The sequence below is a fragment of the Brachypodium distachyon genome, chromosome 1 (genome assembly GCF_000005505.3).
Source record: "Brachypodium distachyon strain Bd21 chromosome 1, Brachypodium_distachyon_v3.0, whole genome shotgun sequence".
NCBI lineage: Eukaryota > Viridiplantae > Streptophyta > Magnoliopsida > Poales > Poaceae > Brachypodium > Brachypodium distachyon.
The window spans coordinates 58453993-58469055 of record NC_016131.3 but is presented as its reverse complement, the minus strand read 5'-3'; the positions used below and the strand labels follow the sequence as shown (position 1 = coordinate 58469055).

General features: G+C 45.7%; 1 pseudogene; it reads left to right on the top strand.

Moving 5' to 3' along the window:
- The first annotated feature begins 5495 nt into the window (after window positions 1-5495).
- On the top strand, window positions 5496-7386 carry LOC100826507 (annotated as a pseudogene).
- Window positions 7387-15063: the final 7677 nt, after the last annotated feature.

Here is a 15063-nt window from a genome sequence, read left to right as displayed (position 1 = left end):
AACAACGACACCAAGCAAGATCACCTAAAACTTAACTATACAAAATTATTCGACCCGGCACAAACTTAACGGTAAGCACCACGCACGACGGTCAGTTCATAGAGTACTCTGAACGAACGGAACCAAAGCGATTGCTAATCCTCCTCCTGCGACATGCGAAGCTAGTAGAACGGATCATAGCTATCATCATCATGGGCGTACCCGTCACCGTCATTCCCCTGATCGTACCAGTCACCGCCACCGCCATCGTCCTGACCATAGTGCCCATCATCCTCGCCGCCGTTGAATGCTGTCTCCACGCTGTTGCCGTCCTGGCAATAGTACCCATCATCCTCGCCGCAGTTGATAGCTTCCTCCGTGCTGTTGCCATAGCATTCCGCCTCTCCGTCAACGGGGTAGTACTCAGTTGCTTGGTGAGCATCATCCGGCTGTTGCTGCAGGGCACCCTCCTCCTCCACCTCCTCCTCCTCTGAGGCGACATCCATGACAGGTCCATTCTCGACGAACACTTGATCATCATGTCATTGTAAGTTGTGGCGGCGACAGCGTCGGTGGGGTACTCCTTGTAGCCTTCCGCGACGTGGTCCCTGACGATGAAAACTGCTTTGCCGGCGTAATCTCTGAGGCCGTCCTCCTCTTTGCCGCCATCCATGGGAACGCTGTACTCGCCGTCGCTGAGGAATCCGGCCAGGTAGTCGGCGATGTGCTGCTCTTTCTCATCCTCGTTAGTGCCGGCACCGGCCACCAGAAGGTCGAATTCGTCGGAGTCGGAGCCGGGAGAGTAGCTCGAACGGATCCAGTGAGGGAGGCCGCCGCCGCCGGAGCCCGTGGACAACGCCGGCTGCTGCTCTGGAGCGCCGGAGACGGGAGGCGGGAAGGGGATCACTGGAGGCGGCGCGCAGGGGAGCTCGCCACGAGCTCGCCGCCCGCCGGAGGAGGCTCGGCTCGAGCCCGGCTTTGGCTCGGCCTTGCCCGGGCCAGCGCGCGAGCTGACGCGCAGGGGAGACCGGCGGCTGTGCGCGCGACGGCCCTTGGCTGAGTTCTTCTTCCTGCCCATGGCGCGACGGCGGCCGGCGGCGGTGGGGAGAGCTGGTCGCCCTAGTGAAGTGAAATCGTCGGCGGTCGGGAAAGGGGATGAGTTACGGCGAGTGGGGTTTTTTTTTTCTGAGGACATGAGTTACGGCGGTTGCTCTTCGCCCCAGTTACATCTGGCCATCGGGCCGTGTTTTTTCGGGCTGGACCGAGGCACGAAAAAAAAAACACGGCCCACAGAACGGCATGGCACGGACAAATCGGGCCGGGTCAGGCATGAAACCCGTCACGTGTCAGGCTTTTTTCTTAGATGCGGCCCGTGGGCTGGCATGAGCACGGCGCGGGAACGAGCCCGGCACGGCACGATATTAGAGATGCAATATCTTGGTTGAATGCTTCTAATACCCACATTGCAAATTACAAAAGATTTTGCGTGGCAAGTGAAACACGTCCTCGTACGTTGAATTTAGACATGGATGTTCGATGGAACTCTACACATGACATGCTTAAAATTGTGCTTCCCGAAAAAGAGTGGTTCACACTTTTTGTTAATGCAAATTACGGACGCATCCTACTGACCGAACATGATTGGCATGCTGCGCAAGTTTGTATGATTTTTTGGACATTCTTTCCGATTCAACTAATGCTTTGTCTGATGTTTATTATCCCACGTCTCCTTTAATGGTGCATCAACTTTTAAACATTGCCGGCCACTTAAAAGCATATGAAAATGATATTGATTTATGCCCAGCTGTTCTTAAAATGCAAGCTAAATATAGGAAATATTGGAAAGAAATTCCTCTTTTGTATGCATTTGCATTTATTTTGGATCCTAGGGCTAAACTTGAGGCATTTGGTACTGTACTCTCACTTTTAACTGATGCCGTAGGACATGATTATTGTGCTTATTTCTCTGATGTCAAAGCTAAGTTTCGTCAACTTTTTGATAAGTACAATGAAAAGTATGCCAGAGTCCGGCAGCATAGGACTACATCACAACCAACTGGGAAAGAAGAAAACACCTTGGGGAAAGATTTTCTCCTCTTCATCGGGCTCGTCATCATCAGCTACCGGCACACATTTAGGTGGCGGCGACAGGGAGTTAGACACGTACATGAGGTCCCCAATTGTGAGCTTTGAAGAAAGCAACGAGGATGAATTCAACACATTGAAGTGGTGGCAGGACCACAAGATGACATATCCGGTGCTTTCCATACTAGCACGAGATGTCTTCACGGTACCCGTCTCAACAACATCATCGGAGTCTGCTTTCAGTCTTGCAGGAAGAATACTTGAGGAAAGAAGAGCATGTCTCACACCTGATATGGTGAGCACACTGATGACCGTGAAGGATATGGAGCTAGCCAAACACCGAGCTCAACACACTCCGGTGAACCCAGAGCTGACAGCCGCGTTCCAAAATATTTATCTAGACGAGGCTGAACAAGAATAGTTGTACCCTCTGTAATTTTATTATCTTTTTGTAATTTTCTTTTTTCTTTCGGACAATTTATTTTCATTTTGAGCAAGCCTATACTCTTTTTCCTTACCAGGGTTTGTCTCCAAGGGGAGTTTACCTGGAAGGTTTTAACGAGGCAGGCTTAATTTTTTTTTTGAGACAAAATTGGACGGCAGCTCGGACGGAACACACGGAAGGCAAGTTTTTTTTTGAGCCAAAGCAACGCACGAACTAATCCAGTCTTCACGTCGCCAGCGCGCACAGGCGGCTCCCGAACGGGCGAATGGCCCAGTCTCCAGTTCTCCACGTCGCCAACGCGCACAGGGGGCGCCCGAACGGCCGAAAGCAACCCGAAGCCCTGAACGGGCCAAAAATAGGCCGAGCTGTTTTTCTCAGGCCTTCGGGCTAACGTGCCGCCGGGCCAGGCACGAATTAACCACGTGCCGGGCTTTTTCCAGGAATGTGGCCCACGGGCCAAACCGGCACGGCACGGATCCATTTCGTGCCGACCCGTGCCGGGCCGTGCCCTGCCAGGCCGCCGCCTCCTCGTGCCCGGGCCGTGCCGGGTCGGCCCAATGGCCAGATATAACCCCAGTAGAAGTGTAGTAGTGTACTGGTAAATGGATCGAATAACTGGGCCGCGACTGAGGAGATGGGCCTGCATCTCGGGCTCGCGGCCTAGACCGAGCAGAGCCAGGCTCAGCCCAAAGGCCGAACGAGCCAAAAACTACAGCTTGACTCGGGCCGGAGGCTGTGCCGGCTCTGGCCAGCCGGCCCAGACAGACCGAGATCGATCTGGAAACTGGAAGAAACCAAGAGTCCAAGATTGTACTATTGTTCAACGAAACAAGAAACTAGTGAAGATGTTTCATTCAGAAATGATGAGCAGCTGGCACACATACAACATATAAAAGCAGGACAGAAAGTTTCTTCAGTAGTCTGTAGGCACAGAGCAATGACATGTCATCGTTAAGATGAACCACAAGCTTTAAACATGCGAGTACAATTAAGAAGTTTTGGGCATAGGAGGAAACCAAAACAATTCTAGTATCATTTTTTTCCTGGTGATCTAGTAGGTGATGTATCTTGATAGACTAGTGCACATCCAATTTGACCGGCTGGCAGGCTCCACCAAGAAACAGGCATAAATGTGAAAACAAATGCCACACTAGTTCTATATTAGTGTGCATGCAGTTAAGCTCATGGAATTCGGAGAAGATGGCGTCGCAAGCATGCGACCGAATCTGAAATTGATTCCCGGCACGCATTATTGAAGATGGTGGTTGCTGCCTGGAAGGAGCTCGACCACCCAAATGTTATAGAGGTTAAAATGCCCACTCCGTTTTAAGCACACAGTAATTGTCAAATCATTCGTTTGAGACTGCACGGTGGAGAAGCTTCTGAAGGACATTGTTGAAGAAAACAAGAGATGGATGACTGTGGGGCTGCCGCGAGAATAGGCTTTTCTTTCCTGTGTTTTTGTTGTGGACTGGCTCTGGCCTATTGTAATTTTCGGGCTTTGGCCTCTTCTTCTTAATCCAAAGGGCACACCTTTTCGGTGTGGTTCCTAAATAAAAAGTTTGAGCCTAAAAAATGTGTCGGCGAGGTAGAAAGCGGTTGCGCGTGCGGCAGTGGACGCCATGCCGACCCAGTGGTCCAGGAAGGGTGATGAATCATAGCCTGGTAGATGATAGTGGTACAGTGTTCTTCGTTATAGTTCAATTTGAAATTTGGATACTCTTCCGAGGATTATTTCTCAACGGGACTCTTTTTAAAAGAGAGTACACATGCTGCAAAAAGCACAGGAAAACCATGATCCAGAGACTGGATTTTTACACACACAAAACGCTGCTGGTTGCTACTCTCACATCTATCTCCGTGGAATCGAAATGACATTGTACAAGGAAACATGAAATGGACGAAGATATGCACTAAAAAATGGTGAACACGGATGGAGAAACCGACATAGATGTGCACTCGAAAATGATGAATAAATGGCATCTGCTATATATAAAAACAGGGAAAGCGTATCAGTTTGAGAGAAGAGAACCACATTTCTTATGTCCCTGGTAACCTGTTGTCACAGAGTAGTCATTTGCCAGTCTTATTGAAGTATAATCTTTTTTTTTCTAGAATAATCTTTCAAGATGAGAGGGGCAACAAAGGGTAGTAGAAGTTTTGGGGTACTGGAGCAAACCAAAACAATACTAGTACCACTTTGTAGTCACCGCTCTACTGGATCATTGGAATTTTCTCAGCCAGAGGGTATGAAGGTTTGTTAAACTCAGTTTTCTGGAGAAAAAAGTGTGCTAAATTAACTCAGTCCGACACATTTTCTTATCTGAATCCGGTGTTGACCATAAAGTGTCTCTTTCTGCAGATTAAGCTATCTACACTCAAAAAGATTGTGCACCGAGATGTGAAAACTGATAATATGCTGTTTTATAATGTCTCATGTGTTTCTTTCTGCATATTGACTTTGGTGCTCTATTCTTTTACATCTTTGTACTGCTCACATAGCTCGTGGAGTATATATTTAGCTGGCCGATTTTGGTCCATCACATTTCACCACTGTTTTTTGTGTGGATTTACCCAGAACCCCCAACAATTTTCAATGAACTAGTCTTGTTACAATTCTACTACAGCAAGTTATGGTAATATTTAAAAAGAATTGTGGTGCTAGTTTAATACACCGTAGAAAAGTTCTACAGAGCATTGGAATTGGAATTGTAAATAATACCCCAAGAACATCATGAACTGCAATCGTAACCTGAACGAACACAAATCCCTACTGAAGTTGTCCAGACAGATAAATTAACAAGAAACAGCAGGCATTCCAACTCGATCAGGACTCTCAATCAATCTCCCGCACCCGAGAGTCCGACTACCTCTCCCCACGGCCTAGTTACCCAGATATTTTATATATATATATAATTATAATATTTATATATATCCGGAGCCGCTGCCGCGCCGCCGCCTGCGCTAATTGATTGTGATTGATTGATCCCGGTTGACGCCGATCTGATCAATGGCGTGTGAGGGCGGCGAGATGTTGGTGCGTGCGGACTCGATGGAGCTGGAGAGGCTTGACGTGGAGCTGGAGAAGCAGGCCCTGGCCAAGGCGCTGCTGCTGCGCAAGAAGCTCGAGACTGCTTCTTCCATGGAGCCATGGGAGATCGACCTCGGCAAGCTCGACATCACCCAGCAGATCAAGCAGGGCCACTTCGGCACCGTCTTCCGCGGCACCTACAACGGCCGCGACGTCGCCGGTGTATATATGATCCATCGAATTGCTGTTTTGTTCTGTTTACCAAGCAAGTGATAAGGTCCCCTAATTAATTAATGATGTTGGTTTATATACATATATGCAGTTAAGCTAATGGATTTTGGAGAAGATGGCGTCGCAACCCCGTCCGAGATCGCTTCCCGGCGCGCCTTGTTTAAGACCAAGGTTGCTGTCTGGAAGGAGCTGGACCATCCAAACGTCACACAGGTGATTCATCAATCACTTCTGCTGCTTCCCAGTTATCTTCACCATCTGCATTACAGTTACTGTGTATATATATGTGTGTGTGTATATAGCTTAGCTGTTATGCTAAACTGTTTTTGTCCGCAGTTCGTCGGTGCATCCATGGGAACCGTGGACCTCAAGATCCCGGCTCTCAGTGCCGCCTATCTGCCCCTCGGCGCATGCTGTCTTGTCGTCGAGTTTCTCTATGGAGGCACGCTCAAAAGTTATCTGATCAAGCACATGGACAATAAGCTTGCTTACAAAGTCGTGGTTCAGCTTGCCTTGGATTTGGCCAGAGGGCAAGCAACAGTTTAATTTCCTAAAGCCACTTTTAATTTCTCCAAGAAGAATTCACATTTTTCTTAACCGAATCAACTGGTGATGACCATAAACCGTAGTGTCGTGTATGTTTCTTTCTGCAGCCTGTGCTACCTGCACTCCAAGAAGATCACCGCGATGTGAAAACCGATAATATGTTGTTCGACACCAAAGGAAACCTCAAGATTATCGATTTTGGTGTCGCCCGTGTCGAGGCCGAGAACCCAAAAGACATGACGGGCACGACGGGCACACCCGGTTACATGGCCCCAGAGGTATATGCTGCATGCTGCTTCACTCTTTAAGATTTTGGTGCTCTATTCCTTTACCTTCAGTTTGCTCTTATCGTGCATAAACAACTTTTTCTCCATTACATGGTTCAGATGATGATTCCATTCAAAGTAAATTCCTCACTTTCTCCTTCCAGGTCATCCAAGGGTACCCGTACAACCGAAAGTGTGATGTATACAGTTTCTGGATATGCCTATGGGAGATGTACTGCTGCGACATGCCGTATGCGGGCCTCAGCTTTACAGAAGCCACATCCGCAATTGTTCATCAGGTTTGTATATATTCAGCTGTCGGATCAACGTACTCTCACGGTTAATAAATGCTCTTCCTACACATTATTTTGAACTAAACCATGACAAAAATTTAGGAACGGAGGAAAAACAATGGACTATTTTTCTTACACAAATTTGTACCGCCTTTGCTTTGTGCCCAGGGTCTGCGGCCTGATATCCCACGCTGCTGCTCGACCCCAATGGCGAACATCATGCGGAGATGCTGGGACGCCAGCCCGGACAAGCGGCCTCACATGGAGGAGGTGGTGCGGCTCCTGGAGGGTCTTGACACGAGCAAGGGCGGTGGCATGATCACGGACGAAGCGCAGAGCCCCGGGTGCTTGTGCTTCTTCCGACCCCGCCGTGGGCGGTAGAGAATAGGTTGTTCATCTTGCCCTTGTGTTAGATTTAGTATTTTGATCCTGTAATTAGTGTTTGATGATATGTTGTCACAAATGTACTAGTTTATAGATAACTATGATGTGGCAGAAACATGAATATATTTAGTGAAGTACATTGGATGAAAACCACATGAATATACAAACATTGGTTCATGTAATTATTCGTGATAGGTGACAAGAATTTGCAGGACTGACTAATTGATGCTTTGACAAATCAATTCAATTAAGGCTGAGATCCACTGTCACCAACAGCATGCGTGGTGGAGTGATCGTTCATGTATCAGCATGTACGCACAATGGGGTTGATTGATTGATGGTTAGGTAACATTGTGGTCAGTTATAATTATACTGAAGTCATAACCCGACTTCATGATCTCCAATGCTCAAAGAGGGAGAGTATTAATTCAGGACCTTCAATGTTCAAATGGTCAATTAATCAAGTCCCTTTGTGGTCCTAACGGGCATTAATCAATTAATCAAGCCTAACGAAGAATATAATTTAGCCATTTTTTATTTGATTTAGAAATCCACATTCACAACGGGCATAAATTGGGCATTACTTCTTTTGTGGTCCTAGTAGAAAGGAGCATTTTTCTCATTTCACGTTTACACAATAACCTGAATTATTCAGATCATTTTTGTTATCCAGGCAGAAAGGAAAAATAAGCAAAGAAGCAAAGCATTTCACACACACACAGAAACCCAACAGGGAAAGGTAACAACAGCAGACCATGGGACCTGAATAGCTGATGCAAAGCCCTCAGTGATTGAAAACACAAGCTCTTTTGAAATCTCTGTATTGAACTCAAGTGGCAAACCATATGTAACCCTTAAATTTTTCAAAGCTGTAAAACTAACTACATAATAAAAATAACTAGATCAAACATAAGTCCGATTGCTCGAGATCGACAGCCTAATCTACCGCCCACGGCGGGGTTTGAAGAAGCACAAGCACCTGGGGCTATGTCCTTCATCCAGGATCATGCCGCCGCCCTTGCTCATCTTGAGACCCTCCAGGAGCCGCACCAGCTCCTCTACATGAGGCCGCTTGTCCAGGTTGGTGTTCCAGCATCTCTGCATGAAGTTAGTGGCAGCCGTATATAGGATCGGTCAGTAAGTGGCGGTTCAGCGAGCTCAGCACTCTCACCACTATTAGCTGGAATATCAAGGGTCAATGGTATCCATTGGTGCACCAACGAATCTGCAGAAGTTATTTACATCGTGGTGCTAACATTGTTTTGGTTTGCCCCAATACCCCAAAACTTCTATGACTCGATTGGAATTACACCTTCATAGTGGCTGACACATGACTAGTGTTTGCCTACAACTTACAGAAGAAACCGGTCCTCTTTCCTGTCGAGTCGATACGCTTTCTCCACGAGTGTTCTGCTTTTATATATAGCAAGTGCCATATTTGTTCATCATTTTTTAATGCAGCTCTTCCTTGTTCCTTTGCAATGTCATTCGGATTTTGTGAAGGTATTTGTGAGTTGTAACCAGCTCTGAATCATTTGTTTCGTGTGATTTGCTGCACAGTTAACTAATTATCCTATCTTTCATTTCTTTTCTTTGGATAAACCAACGGGCAGAGTATCCATCTTTTTTTTAACGAACCATAGCAGCGCTGCTAGCTATCCATTCATTGAGAGTACAGAATATGTACATACAAGAAGTATCCATATTTTACATGTTGAACTAACTAAGAACATGATACCGTTGAGTCCATGAGCCGAGGAACATGATGAACTTCTTTATCTTTTATCAATCAATTCTTAATAGCACTATATATTGAACTAACTATGATACTCCATCAAATCCACGAGCCGTCAGGTAAAAAAAAGACCATGAACCGTGCAACACTTTGGATCTTTTATCTTTTAGCTCAATATCATTATCTATCCAATTGTGAAGTGAATTATGAAGTTATGTCGAAAGCCAACACACAAGAGAGTAATCTTTTGAATCAAAAATAATTAATATGACTAGAAAATAATCTCGTAAGGAACATACAAATGCTAATACTAACGGCCGTATCCACCATTTTCGAATTTTGGACATAGAATTTCCTGGCCACGCCAATACGCCTTTTGGGCATCGAAATTGTGCCGTTATTGTCAATGATGTGGCGACTTCCCCGATCAGCCATCCGTTAACGGAGCAGCTTCCATATGCAGATGTCTTCACCTCTCGATTTGTTCCATAGTGGTACTAGTGTTGTTTTGGTTTCCTCCGATGTCCAAAACATCTGAACTGGACTCGCATGTTTAAAGCTTTTTGTTCATCGTAAGCCTGACAGATCACTACTATGTACCTAAGAGACTGCAAAGAAATGTTCGCTTCTTAAGTTGATATACTTTCTCCATCAGTGATTCAGTGTCATGCTTTTATATGTGGTATATGTGCTAGTTGTTGTTGTTCATCATTTCCGGATGCACCTCTTCACTAGTTTCTCGTTTCTTGTACAATATCATTTTGATTTCGTGAAGATCATGTCTCCGCATCATCGATTTCTTATGTTCTTGAGCGTAGTAAACTGATTGCCTTTTTTTTTTGTCTCCTGGATGCAGGTTGCACCCAGGATGAATAGTAAAACCTAAAGAAAATAGAAGAAGTGCGAGAGTTCTGAAAAAAAAAATGCACGTCTACTTGTTTTAATCCTAACTATGCCTGTAAATTGAAATTTCGAAATGAGTAATCTTCTCACTTACATTTTTTTAAGTCAATACTCTAAAAGGAAAAAATTTAGCGCCGAATTTGTCTTTCTTGCACAGGTACAAAACTATGGGTTTTTCCATGACAATTGGCGTTCACTTGGAAGAAGACTCAACTATTGGCATTTGTGATTTTTGTTATAAAAAAATGCATTGCAAATTTCATCCGGGAGCGTATGCTCCTTATAGTGCAAGGACAGAGTAACTACCTGAGTATCAAACTTTTTGTTGAACTAACCAAGGATATCAGTACTACAGCATCGTCGCTCAGGCGAATCAAATAGGGATTTAAATAACCTAAAGGCTAACAAGTGCGGCTGCACTTTCTCCTCGGAACGGGCGCACGCTGTGTGGGTCGATCAGACGAGAGCCGCGCACCCGACTGTTCCGACTAGGTGAGTTTTCCTCCCGTGCGTCGTCCTCGCCGATTCGTTCCAACTGACGAGAACAAGGGAGGATCAAAGAGAGGGTCCTCGTGCTGGTCTTCGCCTGCATACGCTGGTCGCCTCCATTGTCGGCGCTCTCTAAATCGCGCCGGTCACTGTGTTTCCCGACTCCGACCTCCAGGCCCATGCGCTCTCCATCGCCGCCCTCCTCCTCATTGCAGCCGCCGCAGCCTCTCCTTTCTCCTCCTTGCAGGCGCCGCGGCTCCCCTCCTCCCCCTCTCGCAGCCGCCGTGGCTCCCCACCTCCTCTTCCTCGTTGCAGCCTTAGATTACAAATTGGAGAAGACTAAGGAGATGAAACGGGGAGCTAAATGTCAGAATCGGTTCGTGTGATGAAGGAAAATAATTTCACTGCTTCAATTTGAGGAAAAACACATGGAAGAAAGAGAAGTGAAGGAGAGTTCGTCGGCGGCGTGCATCTTCTCCAGAACGCAAGGAGGACAACGACGGTTGGGCAGGGAGATGCAATCGGCCCCTAGATGGGCCATGGGGGAGGTGTGGCCCAAGTAGGAAAGAAGGGAGGCATAGGTGGGCTGCAGCCCTCCTCTCTCTCTCAAAAAAGGTGGGCTGCAGCCCAAGAGAAAAAGAGTTGCTTACTATTTGATCTAAACATATGTTGCTTACTATTTAATCAAAAGTTGCTACACTTTGCATATCATTAAGATGATTTTTGAATATAAATTTTCTAAACATGCGAAGATAGTTACTCACATAAAAAGAACATAGTTGCTAAATATGAGTACTTAGTACCCATTATAGTTGCTTTTTGATTCAAAATCGTTGTACCCATCCACAGTTGTGAATCAGAAAACAAAGTTGCATGCTTCAGAATGAAAATTGCCGGCAAAAAAAAGTTGTCACATATTAGCAAAAGTTGCGACTGGATACACCAATTATGTCTGTGATGGAGCTAAAGTTTCTAGAGTGTCTGAAAAAACCGTCACTTATATAAGAACCAAAGTTGCTAGTATGAGAGCTAAAGTTGCTAGTATAGAAGACATAGTTGCTAGTTTGTGAGTCAAAGTTGTCAGGTCATAAGACAAAATTGCTACTATGTGAGTGAAAGTTGCTAGTATAGTAACTAAAGTTGATAGGATGAAGAAGTTAAAGTTACTAATATGTGAGTGAAAGTTGTGGTTATAGCATCTAATGTAGATAGTATGTTAGTCAAAGTTGTCAGTATAGCAACTAGAGTTGCTATTATGTGAGTCAAAGTTGCTAGTATAGAAAACAGAGTTGCTAATATATGAGTCAAAGTTGTCGGTATAGCAATCCAAGTTGCTACTGTGTGAGTCAAAGTTGTTTGTAGAATACAAAATTGCTAGTATGATTGCCAAAGTTGCCGGTATAGCGGCCAAAGTTGTCTGTATAAAAGACAAAGTTGTTAGTATGATAGTCAAATTTTAGGTGTAGAAGCCAAAGTTGCCAGTGTGAGTGAAAGTTGCGGTTATAGTAGCAAAAGTTGATAGTATGTCCGTGAAAAGTTGCTGATATAGCAGCCAAAATTGCTAGTATGTGAATGAAAATTATGAGTATAACATTCAAAGTTGCTAGTATGTGAGTGAAAATTGTGGGTATAACAGCCAAAGTTGATAAAAGTTGCTGATATAGCAGCCAAAGTTGCTAGTATGTGAGTGAAAATTATGAGTATAAGAACCAAAGTTGCTAGTATGTGAGTGAAAATTATGAGTATAAGAACCAAAGTTGCTAGTATGTGAGTGAAAATTGTGGGTATAACAGCCAAAGTTGCTATTATATGAGTGAAAGTTGTGGGTATAGCTACCAGAGTTGCTAATATGAGAGTCAAAGTTGAAGTATAGCAACCAGAGTTGCTAATATCTGAATCAAAATTCTTTGAATAGAAACTAAAGTCTCTAGTGTGAGTTAAAGTTGCCGGTATAGCAGCTAAAGTTGCTACTATGTGAGTGAAATTGTCCTATAGCAACCAAAGTTGTTAATATATTGGTGAAAGTTGTCGGTACAACAGTCAAAGTTGATTTTATGATAGTCAAAATTGCTGATATAGAAACTAAAGTCTCTAGTATATGAGTCAAAGTTACTAGTACAGCAGTCAAAGTTGTTGGTACGGAAGATAAAATTGCTAGCGCAAATGATAAAACTGCCAACACATTAACGAAAGTTGTTAGTTGAAGCGTAACAACTTTGAATCATCTACAAACGACGACTTTGACATGTGTCGACAATGTTGACTTCTTAATGAGCAACTATCGCTCCAATGTAGCACCAAAAAAAACTTAAAAGAATTTGGTACCAATTTTTTACTGTACTGCAAATAAAATTGACCCATTTGATAGCAACGTTGTCTTATTTATATCAACTTTTATTTCAACGTAGCATTCTACACAAAGTTGCAAAAAGGATGAAAAGTTGCATTTTTTAACACAGAAGTTGCTTTTCAAAAAATATTTGTCAAAATATACCCAAACGAGATCTACTTTTGAAGATCTTGTCGCAACAGAGCTAACAGTGAAAACGGAATATAATTTCGACTCTCGGTTTGAAAGTTATATCATTTTTAAGTTTGTTTGGAAAAGACATTAATGACATACCGTGAGGACTGCATGGGCAGGGAGAAAAATGCTACTATTGCATGTGTTGGGTTTTGATGCGTGGGTTTCAGAATCGCATGCGTATGAGAGGAACGCTTTTTTTTTATGGGATGCAGTTTCCTAATCGGTTGTTGGCTGGCTGAAATTAACCAGCCAATGGCCGCTACCTAGTCTTGTCCTTTAAATAAATAGGAGTACCGGAGCAAATTATACTAAGGCTGCGTTTTTTTCGGCTTCTAAGACCGGCTTCTTTTAGAATCTTCCCTCACCTAACCTTCTGGAGAAGCCGCATCTCAAATTTAGCTAGGCATCCAAAATAGTTTAGGCCTAACTACTTTGATAACCTAATCAAATTTAGGTGACAGTTTCTCCAGGAAGCTAGGGGAGGACGGCTTCTCGGAGAAGCCGGTCCAGAAAGCCGAAAAGAACTGGCCCTAAGAAGCAGGTGAAACTTTTGAAATCTAGAAATATTATTTTGCAAAACCGACGGGTTTCGTAGATGACGCGTTAGCAACTGCCGAGCAAATCCGAATCATATGCGGCAGATAAATTCCTCCACATAACTAATTAGCAAGCAACAGCTGAGCAAATCAAATCCGAAACTGCGTTGCGTACGATCAAATCGCGTACGATCCGCGTACGAGCAGACTGAGAAGCAATGTGTCCAGACGGGCCCACATGCTGACCCTGAACTAATTTGAGTCGTACCAATCTATCGTACAAATAGTCTCGTACGTATAGCATTGTTGAATCAAATCGAGATTAAAGTTAAACGCATTGGATCAGAGTACATGTATACTGTCTCTGCTGCATTAATTAACAGGAACAACAAATGCAAACTCGGCCAATTAATCCCCAAAGCTGCACTGATCCATCACCATTATATGTAAGCAAGTGCATGCTCAAAAGACACATATACTAGCATCATCAATTAATATCATCATCTCCCAACATCACAGCAGAATTTCATCCAAGAACAGCTAATTAAGCCTGGTAGTAAAGGTCTTACGAAACAGTACGTGCAAGAACACTAACAACGACACCAACTAGGATCGCTCACCTAAATAAAACTCCTCCGATGCAAATCTGCAAAAGTACTTCCCTAACAAAACAGCGCAGCTAATGAATATCAAAGCGATTGCTGATCCTCCAAGCTAGTAGAACGCATCGTAGCTGTCATCATCTTGCACATACCGGTCGCCGTCGTCGCCCTGATCGTACCAGACGCTGCCGCCATCCTGACAATAGTACCCATCGTCCTCGCCGCCGTTGAACGCCTCCGCCGTGCTGTTTCCGTAGCAGTCGGCCCCTCCGACGACAGAGTAGTACTCCGGTTCTTCACTCCCGACGACAAACGCTTCATCATCATTGTCATTGTAAGTTGTGTCGGTGTCGTTGCGGACGGTGAGGATGCCGGTGTACTCCTTGTAGCCTTCCGCGATGTGGTCCCTGACGGTGAGAACTCCCATGCCGGTGTACTCCTCGACGACGCCGTCCTCCTCATTGTCGTCGATGGGAACCCCGGTGTCGACCACGTACTCGCCGTCGCTGAGGAACCCGGCGAGGTAGTCTGAGATGTGCTGCTGCTCCTCCTCGTCCTCGTTGGTGACGGCTTCACGCCCCAGGAGCTCGAAGTCATCCGAACAGAAGTCAGAGTCCTCGGAGCCGGGAGAGTAGCTCGAACGGATCATGGGCAGGCCGTCGTCTGAGTCGGAGGAGGCGTAGCTCGAACGGATCATGGGGAGGCCGCCGCCGCCCGTGGTCAACGATCCAGTGACTCCAGCAGGGTGGGTCTCCGCGGTCTTGCTGCTGCTGCCGTCGGCCGCGTCGACGACCACGGCTGTCGGTGCCAATGCCGGCTGCTGCTCTGGAGCGCGCGTGACGGGGGGCGGGCAGGGGATCACCAGAGCACGTGGTGCCGGAGCCGGCGCGCGGGGGACGAAGACGGCGCGTGGTGCTGTCGGGGTCGCGCGGGGGCGCGCCTGAGCCGGAGCCGGCGCGTGATGGACCACCGGAGCGCGAGGCGGCGCGCGTGGGAGCACCTGAGCGGGAG